We start from the raw sequence: 12478 nt of genomic DNA, 5'->3' as shown, positions 1-12478 counted from the left end.
GTTAACAAATCTCGGTATCGTGCTCGTGTGATTGCTTGGTCCTTGGATGATCAACGGTATGCCTCAGATTTATTCTAACAAGTGGTATCAGAGCTAGGTTGTTTGAAGGCTGTGAATTATTGATTTGGAGGAAGTATCTGAGATTGCAGCCGTCAGAGGCGTGGTTCTCAACAAAATCGAAAGAAATCAGATCAGCGGCTCGTGCGCACACGAGGCTGGACGTGCGGCGATGGATCTCGAGATTGATCGGGCGAGTGTGCGGTGGTCAGACGTGTGCAAACTGCAGCAGGCGGGACCTGCGGCGATGCGCGAGCGTACAAGGTACAACCGAGGCGCATGTGCGCGTGGTAGCACGAACCGGATCGGACCGGAGGTGCGTGCAGCCGTGGAGCGTTCGGCTACTCGGGTACGCGTATACGCGGACGCGCTGGAGTCCGGCAGGGGAAGGCAGGAAGCATACATCTCTGTATTACGTACTGCGTGTGAGATTTGTTTGGACAAAAAGAAAAGGGACCGAGTCCCGGGTGGAGATGCGTTCTCCTCGTTCCGAGCTGGACTAGTGCAGCAACAAGGCAGCTTCGTGTACGGAAAATTCCACCGTGCCACACGTCCATTGGAAATAGCTAAGGCACTGGCAGCAATTACTAGCATATGGAGTTGAGTCGGTTATTTTTTTATTGGATCAGTCATACAAAGAACCATGGCGTCAACGGATACTAGGTTTGAGGTGGAGTAGTTCAACGGAACTGAAAACCTTGGGTTAAGGCAGACAAGGATGAAAAATATGTTGGCACAACATGGATGCTTGAAGGCGTTGCGGGGTGTCAAGCCAGTTAAGATGGACGATGATGGTTGTGAAGGAGTTGCAGATGGTTGTAGTCAGAAAAGTCGGCTCGGGTCAGACACATAGGGCAGTTGGACTAGACAGTCTGACGGATTGACGCAAGTCGGTTGGTACATAAAACGGTGGTGGGGTCGGCGACGACGACATAGGTGCATGATGCTGATAGTGACCGACTTCTGGGGCGTGGAAACACGTGGCGCAGGCCCGAGGGCTTGTGTGGCTTCGACAAGACTATGGCGCGGGATCGATTCAAGGTGGTGTATACACGGAGGTTGAAGTCGATGAGGCGCGAGGGTGGACTGATCATCTACCATGGAGTCATGTTGAAGGTGGAGCTGGATTGAGGGGCTACGGTGTGAGGATCCAGAGAATCGAAGCCTATTCAGCGGGGAAAAGCGAGGGACACGTAGTTCGGACTGGAGCCAGTGGTTTGATGGAAGCGTGAAACTCGTCATCGGTCGGTGATGATCGGTGGTACTCGGTAGTGGGGGTTGAGTGGTGTGGGTTTGCGACCCTTGAGACTCAACCGGGACAGCGGAGGCTCGACGCGGAAATAGTGGCGAGCCGTGCGGTACGCATAGGGCATGGAGACAGGCCAGGGCTCTGGTGGTCATACATGTGGTGAGACAACTGCGAATTTGACTCGGGGTAACTACAAGCAATGGTGAAATTCTTTCAAGTTTCAGACAAGCGGTCAAGAAAGGAGCGCGGTGATGCTGAGTTCAGGTAACTCTTATGTGTGACACCCAGTATGTGAGTTGTTCACTTTCACACAGGTCAGTGATCAATGTGTGATGGCGTTGGACTGATACTCTGGAAGTTGGGAGCACAAACTAGAGTAACAAGGAACTTAATTTTGCTCGAGTGTTGACTGCGGTCAAGAAAAGAAGGGACTACATGTTGCAGGTGGAGTCATATGGAGTCTTTGGAGTAGCAGCGGTGCTCATGGGATAAACTCAAGTTCAATGTACATGGAAGTTTGACGCATGGACGAATCCAAGGTGGTGGAGAATATTCGCCAAGGTGGAGTTTGTTAGAGTTGTGTTGAATATAGTGTACAAGATAGGTTACAGTTAGACTATAAGTTGTATTGTGTTTACATAGGATGTGGAGTCGTGTCCTAGTAGGACACTTGTATCCTAGGCCTCTCATATATATCGGAGGTAGACACACGATGTAACCTATGCCAACATAATAGCACCGGAACGCAGGGGAAGCCGGCGGCATGTGCCGGTGTCCAGGACGACCGGGTGCGGTATTGTAGCGGTGTCATGGGGAGGAGCGCCCATAGTCAGGCCCCGGGGATGTAGCCATATTGCTGAACCTCGTTAACAAATCTCGGTGTCGTGCTCGTGTGATTGCTTGGTCCTCGGATGATCGACGGTATGCCTCGGATTTAATCTAACACAAGCCGTGCGCCGCCGACGGGGCACCGTGCGACAAGACGTTCGACCAGTCCCGGTCGTCCACGCTCGCCCAAATCCCCTGCAACTCGCTGGACTGCTCGCTCAGCGCTTGCTCCGGGCCCAGCTGCACGTTCTCCGTCAGCAAGAACGACACTGTGGTTCTCTTTTTTTTTGCGGGTAGACACCGTGGTTCTCAACGGCACGGTCGTCACGGACATGCTCGCGCTCTCTGGGTCGACCACCATGCAGGGCTTCAGGTTCGCGTACCTGGAGATGGGCTACGCCGGAAGTTCCAGAACGGTCGACGACACCCCGTCCGGCGTCCTCGACCTCACCCGGTGTTGGGGAACGTAGTAATTTCAAAAAAAATTCCTATGCACACGCAAGATCATGGTGATGCATAGCAACGAGAGGGGAGAGTGTTGTCCACGTACCCTCGTAGACCGAAAGCAGAAGCGTTAGCACAACGCGGTTGATGTAGTCATACGTCTTCACGATCCGACCGATAAGTACCGAACGTACGGCACCTCCGAGTCAGCACACGTTCAGCCCGGTGACGTCCCACGAACTCCGATCCAGCCGAGTGTTGAGGGAGAGTTTCGTCAGCACGACAGCGTGGTGACGATGATGATGTTCTACCGACGCAGGGCTTCGCCTAAGCACCGCTACAGTATTATCGAGGTGGACTATGGTGGAGGGGGGCACCGCACACGGCTAAAAGATCAAACGATCAATTGTTATGTCTCTAGGGTGTCCCCCTGCCCCCGTATATAAAGGAGCAAGGGGGGAGGTGCGGCCGGCCAGGAGGGGCGCGCTAGGTGGGAGTAGGACTCTCTCCCTTTTCCTAGTTGGATTAGGAGTGGAGGGGAAAGAGGTGGAGGAGAGGAAGGAAAGGGGGGGCCTCTCCTTGTCCTATTCGAACTAGGAAGAGGGGCGCGCGGCCCTGCCCTGGCTGCCTCTCCTCTTCTCCACAAAGGCCCACTATGGCCCATTAAGCCCCCGGGGGGTTTCGGTAACCCCTTGGTACTCCGGTAAAATCCCGATTTCACCCGAAACACTTCCGATATCCAAATATAGGCTTCCAATATATCAATCTTCATGTCTCGACCATTTCAAGACTCCTCATCATGTCCGTGATCACATCCGGGACTCCGAACAACCTTCGGTACATCATAACATATAAACTCATAATATAACTGTCATCGAAACGTTAAGCATGCGGACCCTACGGGTTCGAGAACTATGTAGACATGACCGAGACACGTCTCCGGTCAATAACCAATAGCGGAACCTGGATGCTCATATATGCTCCCACATATTCTACGAAGATCTTTATCGATCAGACCGCATAACAACATACGTTGTTCCCTTTGTCATCGGTATGTTACTTGCCCGAGATTCGATCGTTGGTATCTCAATACCTAGTTCAATCTCGTTACCGGCAAGTCTCTTTACTTGTTCCGTAATACATCATCCCACAACTAACTCATTAGTTGCAATGCTTGCAAGGCTTAAGTTATGTGCATTACCGAGAGGGCCCAGAGATACCTCTCCGACAATCGGAGTGACAAATCCTAATCTCGAAATACGCCAACCCAACAAGTACCTTCGGAGACACCTATAGAGCACCTTTATAATCACCCAGTTACGTTGTGACGTTTGGTAGCACACAAAGTGTTCCTCCGGTAAACGGGATTTGCATAATCTCATAGTCATAGGAACATGTATAAGTCATGAAGAAAGCAATAGCAACATACTAAACGATCGAGTGCTAAGCTAACGGAATGGGTCAAGTCAAACACATCATTCTCCTAATGATGTGACCCCGTTAATCAAATGACAACTCATGTCTATGGCTAGGAAACATAACCATCTTTGATCAACGAGCTAGTCAAGTAGAGGCATACTTGTGACACTCTGTTTGTCTATGTATTCACACAAGTATTATGTTTCCGGTTAATACAATTCTAGCATGAATAATAAACATTTATCATGATATAAGGAAATAAATAATAACTTTATTATTGCCTCTAGGGCATATTTCCTTCAGTCTCCCACTTGCACTAGAGTCAATAATCTAGATTACACAGTAATGATTCTAACACCCATGGAGCCTTGGTGCTAATCATGTTTTGCTCGTGGAAGAGGCTTAGTCAACGGGTCTGCAACATTCAGATCCGTATGTATCTTGCAAATCTATATGTCTTCCACCTGGACTAAATCCCGGATGGAATTGAAGCGTCTCTTGATGTGCTTGGTTCTCTTGTGAAATCTGGATTCCTTCGCCAAGGCAATTGCACCAGTATTGTCACAAAAGATTTTCATTGGACCCGATGCACTAGGTATGACACCTAGATCGGATATGAACTCCTTCATCCAGACTCCTTCATTTGCTGCTTCCGAAGCAGCTATGTACTCCGCTTCACACGTAGATCCCGCCACGACGCTTTGTTTAGAACTGCACCAACTGACAGCTCCACCGTTTAATGTAAACACGTATCCGGTTTGCGATTTAGAATTGTCCGGATCAGTGTCAAAGCTTGCATCAACGTAACCATTTACGATGAGCTCTTTTTCACCTCCATAAACGAGAAACATATCCTTAGTCCTTTTCAGGTATTTCAGGATGTTCTTGACCGATGTCCAGTGATCCACTCCTGGATTACTTTGGTACCTCCCTGCTAGACTTATAGCAAGACACACATCAGGTCTGGTACACAGCATTGCATACATGATAGAGCCTATGGCTGAAGCATAGGGAACATCTTTCATTTTCTCTCTATCTTCTTCAGTGGTCGGGCATTGAGTCTTACTCAACTTCACACCTTGTAACACAGGCAAGAATCCTTTCTTTGCTTGATCCATTCTGAACTTCTTCAAAACTTTGTCAAGGTATGTGCTTTGTGAAAGTCCAATTAAGTGTCTTGATCTATCTCTATAGATCTTGATGCCCAATATATATGCAGCTTCACCGAGGTCTTTCATTGAAAAACTCTTATCAAGTATCCCTTTATGCTATTCAGAAATTCTATATCATTTCCAATCAGCAATATGTCATCCACATATAATATTAGAAATGCTACAGAGCTCCCACTCACTTTCTTGTAAATACAGGCTTCTCCAAAAGTCTGTACAAAACCAAATGCTTTGATCACACTATCAAAGCGTTTATTCCAACTCCGAGAGGCTTGCACCAGTCCATAAATGGATCGCTGAAGCTTGCACACTTTGTTAGCTCCCTTTGGATCGACAAAACCTTCTGGTTGCATCATATACAACTCTTCTTCCAGAAATCCATTCAGGAATGCAGTTTTGACATCCATTTGCCAAATTTCATAATCATAAAATGCGGCAATTGCTAACATGATTCGGACAGCCTTAAGCATCGCTACGGGTGAGAAGGTCTCATCGTAGTCAATCCCTTGAACGTGTCAAAAACCTTTTGCAACAAGTCGAGCTTTATAGACAGTAACATTACCGTCAGCGTCAGTCTTCTTCTTGAAGATCCATTTATTCTCAATATCTTGCCGATCATCGGGCAAGTCAACCAAAGTCCACACTTTGTTCTCATACATGGATCCCATCTCATATTTCATGGGCTCAAGCCATTTCGCGGAATCTGGGCTCACCATCGCTTCTTCATAGTTCGTAGGTTCGTCATGGTTTAGTAGCATAACCTCCAGAACAGGATTACCGTACCACTCTGGTGCGGATCTTACTCTGGTTGACCTACGAGGTTCAGTAACAACTTGATCTAAAGTTCCATGATCATCATCATTAACTTCCTCACTAATTGGTGTAGGCGTCGCAGAAACCAGTTTCTGCGATGAACTACTTTCCAATAAGGGAGCAGGTACAATTACCTCATGAATTTCTACTTTCCTCCCACTCACTTCTTTCGAGAGAAACTCCTTCTCCAGAAAGATTCTGAATTTAGCAACAAAGTCTTGCCTTCGGATCTGTGATAGAAGGTGTACCCAACAGTCTCCTTTGGGTATCCTATGAAGACACATTTCTCCGATTTGGGTTCGAGCTTATCAGGTTGAAGTTTTTTCGCATAAGCATCGCAGCCCCAAACTTTAAGAAACGACAACTTTGGTTTCTTGCCAAACCACAGTTCATAAGGCGTCGTCTCAACGGATTTTGATGGTGCCCTATTTAACGTGAATGCGGCCGTATCTAAAGCATAACCCCAAAATGATAGCGCTAAATCAGTAAGAGACATCATAGATCGCACCATATCTAGTAGAGTACAATTACGACGTTCGGACACACCATTACGCTGTGGTGTTCCGGGTGGCGTGAGTTGCGAAACTATTCCGCATTGTTTCAAATGAAGACCAAACTCATAACTCAAATATTCTCCTCCACGATCAGATCGTAGAAACTTTATTTTCTTGTTACGATGATTTTCAAATTCACTCTGAAATTCTTTGAACTTTTCAAATGTTTCAGACTTATGTTTCATTAAGTAGATATACCCATATCTGCTTAAATCATCTGTGAAGGTGAGAAAATAACGATATCCGCCACGAGCCTCAACATTCATCGGACCACATACATCTGTATGTATGATTTCCAACAAATCTGTTGCTCTCTCCATAGTTCCGGAGAACGGCGTTTTAGTCATCTTGCCCATGAGGCACGGTTCGCAAGTACCAAGTGATTCATAATCAAGTGGTTCCAAAAGTCCATCAGTATGGAGTTTCTTCATGCGCTTTACACCGATATGACCTAAACGGCAGTGCCACAAATAAGTTGCACTATCATTATCAACTCTGGATCTTTTGGCTTTAATATTATGAATATGTGTATCACTACTATCGAGATTCAACAAAAATAGACCACTCTTCAAGGGTGCATGACCATAAAAGATATTACTCATATAAATAGAACAACCATTATTCTCTGATTTAAATGAATAACCGTCTCGCATCAAACAAGATCCAGATATAATGTTCATGCTTAACGCTGGCACCAAATAATAATTATTTATGTCTAAAACTAATCCCGAAGGTAGATGTAGAGGTAGCGTGCCGACCGCGATCACATCGACTTTGGAACCATTTCCCACGCGCATCGTCACCTTGTCCTTAGCCAATCTTCGTTTAATCTGTAGCCCCTGTTTCAAGTTGCAAATATTAGCAACAGAACCAGTATCAAATACCCAGGTGCTACTGTGAGCATTAGTAAGGTACACATCAATAACATGTATATCACATATACCTTTGTTCACCTTGCCATCCTTCTTATCCGCCAAATACTTGGGGCAGTTCCGCTTCCAGTGACCAGTCTGCTTGCAGTAGAAGCACTCAGTCTCAGGCTTAGGTCCAGACTTGGGTTTCTTCTCCTGAACAGCAACTTGCTTGCTGTTCTTCTTGAAGTTCCCCTTCTTCTTCCCTTTGCCCTTTTTCTTGAAACTGGTGGTCTTATTGACCATCAACACTTGATGCTCCTTTTTGATTTCTACCTCTGCAGCCTTTAGCATTGCGAAGAGCTCGGGAATCGTCTTATCCATCCCTTGCATGTTATAGTTCATCACGAAGCTCTTGTAGCTTGGTGGCAGTGATTGGAGAATTCTGTCAATGACGCTATCATCCGGAAGATTAACTCCCAGTTGAATCAAGTGATTGCAGTACCCAGACATCTTGAGTATATGCTCACTGACAGAACTATTCTCCTCCATCTTGCAGCTGTAGAACTTATTGGAGACTTCATATCTCTCAATCGGGCATTTGCTTGAAATATTAACTTCAACTCCTGGAACATCTCATATGCTCCATGACGTTCAAAACGTCGTTGAAGTCCCGGTTCTAAGCCGTAAAGCATGGCACACTGAACTATCGAGTAGTCATCAACACGTGACTGCCAGGCATTCACAATGTCTGCAGTTGCTGGCGCAGGTGGTACACCTAGCGGTGCTTCCAGGACGTAATTCTTCTGTGCAGCAATGAGGATAATCCTCAAGTTACGGACCCAGTCCGTGTAATTGCTACCATCATCTTTCAACTTTGTTTCTCAAAGAACGCATTAAAATTCAACGGAACAACAGCACGGGCCATCTATCTACAATCAACATAGACAAGCAAGATACTATCAGGTACTAAGTTCATGATAAATTTAAGTTCAATTAATCATATTACTTAAGAACTCCCACTTAGATAGACATCCCTCTAATCCTCTAAGTGATCACGTGATCCATATCAACTAAACCATGTCCGATCATCACGTGAGATGGAGTAGTTTCAACGGTGAACATCACTATGTTGATCATATCTACTATATGATTCACGCTCGACCTTTCGGTCTCCGTGTTCTGAGGCCATATCTATTATATGCTAGGCTCGTCAAGCTTAACCTGAGTATTCCGCGTGTGCAATTGTTTTGCACCCGTTGTATTTGAACGTAGAGCCTATCACACCCGATCATCACGTGGTGTCTCAGCACGAAGAACTTTCGCAACGGTGCATACTCAGGGAGAACACTTATACTTTGATAATTTAGTGAGGGATCATCTTATAATGCTACCGTCAATCAAAGCAAGATAAGATGCATAAAATATAAACATCACATGCAATCAATATAAGTGATATGATATGGCCATCATTCTTGTGCTTGTGATCTCCATCTCCGAAGCACCGTCATGATCACCATCGTCACCAGCGCGACACCTTGATCTTCATCGTAGCATCGTTGTCGTCTCTCCAATCTTATGCTTCTACGACTATCGCTACCGCTTAGTGATAAAGTAAAGCATTACAGGGCGATTGCATTGCATACAATAAAGCGACAACCATATGGCTCCTGCCAGTTGCCGATAACTCGGTTACAAAACATGATCATCTCATACAATAAAATTTAGCATCATGTCTTGACCATATCACATCACAACATGCCCTGCAAAAACAAGTTAGACGTCCTCTACTTTGTTGTTGCAAATTTTACGTGGCTGCTACGGGCTTAGCAAGAACCGTTCTTACCTACGCATCAAAACCACAACGATAGTTTGTCAAGTTGGTGCTGTTTTAACCTTCGCAAGGACCGGGCGTAGCCACACTCGTTTCAACTAAAGTTGGAGAAACTGACACCCGCCAGCCACCTGTGTGCAAAGCACGTCGATAGAACCAGTCTCGCGTAAGCGTACGCATAATGTTGGTCCGGGCCGCTTCATCCAACAATACCGCGAACCAAAGTATGACATGCTGGTAAGCAGTATGACTTATATCGCCCACAACTCACTTGTGTTCTACTCGTGCATATGACATCTACGCATAAAACTTGGCTCGGATGCCACTGCTGGGGAACGTAGTAATTTCAAAAAAAATCCTACGCACACGCAAGATCATGGTGATGCATAGCAACGAGAGGGGAGAGTGTTGTCCACGTACCCTCGTAGACCGAAAGCGGAAGCGTTAGCACAACGCGGTTGATGTAGTCGTACGTCTTCACGATCCGACCGATCAAGTACCGAACGTACGGCACCTCCGAGTTCAGCACACGTTCAGCCCGATGACGTCCCTCAAACTCCGATGCAGCCGAGTGTTGAGGGAGAGTTTCGTCAGCACGATGGCGTGGTGACGATGATGATGTTCTACCGACGCAGGGCTTCGCCTAAGCACCGCTACAGTATTATCGATGTGGACTATGGTGGAGGGGGCACCGCACACGGCTAAAAGATCAAATGATCAATTGTTGTGTCTCTAGGGTGCCCCCTGCCCCCGTATATAAAGGAGCAAGGGGGAGGTGCGGCCGGCCAGGAGGGGCGCGCCAGGTGGAGTCCTACTCCCACCGGCAGTAGGACTCCCTCCCTTTTCCTAGTTGGATTAGGAGTGGAGGGGAAAGAGGTGGAGGAGAGGAAGGAAAGGGGGGCGCCGACCCCCTCTCCTTGTACTATTCGGACTAGGGGGGAGGGGCGCGGGGTCCTGCCCTGGCCGCCTCTCCTCTTCTCCACAAAGGCCCACTATGGCCCATTAAGCCCCCGGGGGGTTCCGGTAACCCCTCGGTACTCCGGTAAAATCCCGATTTCACCTGGAAAACTTCCGATATCCAAATATAGGCTTCCAATATATCAACCTTCATGTCTCGACCATTTCGAGACTCCTCGTCATGTCCGTGATCACATCCGGGACTCCGAACAACCTTCGGTACATCAAAACATATAAACTCATAATATAACTGTCATCGAAACGTTAAGCGTGCGGACCCTACGGGTTCGAGAACTATGTGGACATGACCGAGACACGTCTCTGGTCAATAACCAATAGTGGAACCTGGATGCTCATATTGGCTCCCACATATTCTACGAAGATCTTTATCGGTCAGACCGCATAACAACATACGTTGTTCCCTTTGCCATCGGTATGTTACTTGCCCGAGATTCGATCGTCGGTATCTCAATACCTAGTTCAATCTCGTTACCGGCAAGTCTCTTTACTCGTTCCGTAATACATCATCCCACAACTAACTCATTAGTTGCAATGCTTGCAAGGCTTAAGTGGTGTGCATTACCGAGAGGGCCCAGAGATACCTCTCCTACAATCGGAGTGACAAATCCTAATCTCGAAATACGCCAACCCAACAAGTACCTTCGGAGACACCTGTAGAGCACCTTTATAATCACCCAGTTACGTTGTGACGTTTGGTAGCACACAAAGTGTTCCTCCGGTAAACGGGAGTTGCATAATCTCATAGTCATAGGAACATGTATAAGTCATGAAGAAAGCAATAGCAACATACTAAACGATCGAGTGCTAAGCTAACGGAATGGGACAAGTCAAACACATCATTATCCTAATGATGTGATCCCGTTAATCAAATGGCAACTCATGTCTATGGCTAGGAAACATAACCATCTTTGATCAACGAGCTAGTCAAGTAGAGGCATACTAGTGACACTCTGTTTGTCTATGTATTCACACAAGTATTATGTTTCCGGTTAATACAATTCTAGCATGAATAATAAACATTTATCATGATATGAGGAAATAAATAATAACTTTATTATTGCCTCTAGGGCATATTTCCTTCAGCCGGGATATCCACTCCCTGGCGTCACGAGCGCCTTTCTCTCCGGACACGGTGGCCTTCTCGTACTGCCTGCCGTCGGACATGACCTCACACGGCGTCCTCTCCATCGCCGCCGCCCAGCCGGAGCTCTCGGGCCGCTTCGTGAGCTAGGCCACCCTGCGGACCAGCCCCGCCCGCCCCAACCTGTACTTGGTCCAGCTCACCGCAATAAGCGTCGGTGGGAAGGACATCCCGGTCCCTCCCGCGGGGCTCGCCGGCGACTCGCTGATCGCGCTCCGCACGACCTTCACCTACCTGAGGCCGGACGTATACGCGGCCCTCCGCGACGCGTTCGTCGGGCAGATGGGGCGGTACCGCCACCGCCGCGCGCGGCCGGTGGGGGAGCTCGACACGTGCTACGACTTCGCCGGCCTGCGCTCGGTTTTGCTGCCGGCGATAACGCTCGAGTTCGACGGCGGGGCGAGCATGTACCTTGACAACGAGCACGTGTTCTACCTCGAGGAACGCCACAACATCTTCGCCATGGCGTGCCTCGCGTTCGCCGCGGCGCCGGCCTACGCGGCAGGCTCCGAGGCGCCCGTCGCCGTTATCGGGACATTGGCGCAGGCGGCGACGAGGTGGTGTACGACTTGCACGGAGGGAAAGTCGGGTTCGTCCGCGGCAGCTGCTGATAAAGGAGAACACGATGGTGGATCAACGAGCACGATGGCGGCACTCATCTGATGTCCCTTCATACTATATTATTTTGAAATTTTTAGAATTTATGTTTATTTTTACTTTGTAATCTCAACCAACATATATCTCTCTCTCCCTCTCTCCCGTAGCTATCCAGGAAACATCTGGTACGTCTTGTAACGACCTGCATCCTTAGCGATCTGGTCTCTCCAACTTGTAAGCCAAGGCACGGCTGTTCTGCCCATATCAATATAAACCAAACGCGGCTCCTCATCGAGGAGTAGGAACGCTTCCGATTCTTACATGGTAATCAGAGCTACCTCTTCCTATACATCTAGCCACACCACAAAACCCTAAAATCACATCAACATCGCCACCATGTCTTCGTCTACGGCTGTCGCCCTCAACCTTGGTGCGCCGCCGTCTGAGAAGCTTGCGAGGGGGAACTACATCCTCTGGAAGGCGCAAGTGCTCCCGGCTCTACGAGGTGCGCAGGTGACCGGGCTCCTGGACAACACCGACGCCG

At 47.8% G+C, this 12478-nt stretch overlaps 1 pseudogene; it reads left to right on the top strand.

The window, feature by feature from the left end:
• The first annotated feature begins 229 nt into the window (after nt 1-229).
• LOC123171008 (aspartyl protease family protein At5g10770-like) lies at nt 230-11948 on the top strand (annotated as a pseudogene).
• Nucleotides 11949-12478: the final 530 nt, after the last annotated feature.

Source organism: Triticum aestivum, chromosome 7D (genome assembly GCF_018294505.1).
Source record: "Triticum aestivum cultivar Chinese Spring chromosome 7D, IWGSC CS RefSeq v2.1, whole genome shotgun sequence".
NCBI classification, from domain to species: domain Eukaryota; kingdom Viridiplantae; phylum Streptophyta; class Magnoliopsida; order Poales; family Poaceae; genus Triticum; species Triticum aestivum.
Note: the sequence above shows the minus strand (reverse complement) of the source record. Positions and strands in the feature narration are given on the sequence as shown.